Here is a 2,292-nt window from a genome sequence, read left to right as displayed (position 1 = left end):
TATCTGCTCGTAAATCGATCAGCACAGTCCTATAAGTAGGAGATTCAGGGTTTCGTTGTAGTTTGGTGTAATAAATTCGGTTCATGTAGTCATGGTGTAATTATAGTGATACCCCGCTCTTGGGACATAAGGACAGCACTGTAAAGAAGGAAAAGTGCCAGTAGAGATCCTTAAAGCCTCATTGTGTACTGGGTTCAGTAACTGGACGACGCTGGGGGAGGCTGATGAGTAAGTTTCGTATCCATAGTCCAGCTTGCTTCTGACCAACATTCGGTCGATCCGCAAAATCGTTGTGGGAAATTACCTGCAGAATACCGAGTGCTTTGTGGTCCTCTTCTTCAGATGTTTGGCGTGTAGCAGCCACGTCTATCTCGGGTTGAATGTCAAACCCAAGAACTTCACCTCCTTGAAAATGCAAATTGCAGTCGACTTGCTCCTAAGAAATGAAAGTTGCCAATTCTTTTGTGGAAATGCATAGCCATAGTCTTGTCCTGCGAGAACTTGAAACCGTGGTATAAAGTCCACTGCGAAACCTGATTTATTGCAGTCTACAAGGAATTCTGCGCATCCAGCACGCTCATTCGAGAGCAATACAAAGCAAGGGCATTCACAATGTCATTAATGACAATTACAGAGTCAAGCTGAGAACTCTTACCTACGGGACTCCTTGCTGACTTTCCTGCTCTGAGAAGTGGTCTCCTACCTGTACTCGGAACTTCCTGTCACTCAGGAAATTCTGGATGAAGACAAGCATGGCTCCCTATAGATATATGAAGTTAAGCTGTGCTTCCAAGTCATGTCGTACGCCTTTTCCAGATTGAAGAAGACTGCCAGGAGATGTCAGCCTTATGTGAAGGCATTTCTTATGACAGTTTCCGATCTAGGAAGTCCTTTAAATTGACAAGTCCTCTTGCCGTTTTGGAGACCTCCATTGGGAAAAGAACCAAGGGTCAGCTTTTGGCATGGCACATGACTACTTCTGGAGGCTCCTGGAGTTGTCATCCAAGATAAGGCTCTCAGTTCAGCTCACTTAAATGCCCTTATGTTCTCTCTTCTCGACTTACAGTTCATAGAGGGATGCAGGCTCTCTGCAGACGATCTTCCCATCAGTTCCACTGGGAGGCATGTTATAGGCAGGGCACAACGTTGTCTGGATCTGCTGTCTGAGGAATTGGACTGAAGATCTTGGTTGCCAAGTTCAAGGCTATGGTGCCGAGATCAGATGTCCAAGGTATTCGGCTGCATGTCCAGGGACTGGCTCTGGGGTGGGTGGCGGTATTGTAATACTTTGGGGCGTGTGTGGACCAGCGACTAACCTTCCGCAAGGAGGTTCAGTACCTGATTGACCGAACCAAGGCATGAATTTCTGTCATAAAGCCACTGTCTGGCAAACACATCGGAGCCAGGTTCACAGTCTTAAGATCGTTCTACATACAAGCGATATGTCCCATCGTTGACTATGCCTCTGTGGCCGTGATTACTGTTCATGTAGAGGCTTGAGTTGATCAGAATGAAGCTGCCACGATTATCATGGGTGCCCACAGGTGGACGAAACTTCTCAACCTCCGTATGGAAGTAAATCTCCATTCCCTGGCCTCATGGCGGCCTCGTTCCTTACGAAGATCATTCAGATTTCCCCGGACTCGCCTCTTAGGCGGAAGGACCTACAGCACCTCGAACTAGATTACGAGTTGTTTGCGAGCCGATCCTAAATGTTTCATATGGCCAGAGTGCTGGTCCGCTTTCAGATTATTTTAAATTCCCCATTCTAACTATGTCCCCCAACTCCATCACCACACCCCACCATGGCAGGAATCCGTGATTGAGATCTCGGTCACGAAGCTCAATAGGAGAAAAGATCAGCACTCTGCTTCGTCTGAAAGTACAAGCGAAGAAGCACATTACTCCTCCGGGTTGTAGAACTTATTTCACGTACAGACCAGTAACTCAAGCACGAATACTGCAGGCGCCGGTTTTGCAGTAAGGGATATAGTCTAATCCATGAGGGTGACAGACAATGCCTCCTCGCTGAGGCTGTCGCCACAATGGGTGCCTTGGCCCATGCGTGACGAAAAGGGGGACATGTTATATACACAGACTCCAGGGTAGCCTTCGACTGCCTGCAACATGGTACACCCACTGATCATATTTTCATGCTTGCACAACATATTCTCGGTCAAGGTAGGTGCGTTATCTTAAATTGGGTCCCTAGCCTCATAGGCATTCAGGGTAAGTCATAGACATACTGGCGGAGCTTGGCAGGGGTTGGCCCCCGAACGACATGATCAAAAC

This window comes from Penaeus japonicus, unplaced genomic scaffold, assembly GCF_977035675.1.
Source record: "Penaeus japonicus unplaced genomic scaffold, GWHDUDI00000001_assembly GWHDUDI00000021, whole genome shotgun sequence".
NCBI lineage: Eukaryota > Metazoa > Arthropoda > Malacostraca > Decapoda > Penaeidae > Penaeus > Penaeus japonicus.
The sequence above is the reverse complement of the archived record's forward strand: the minus strand, read 5'-3'. Positions refer to the sequence as shown.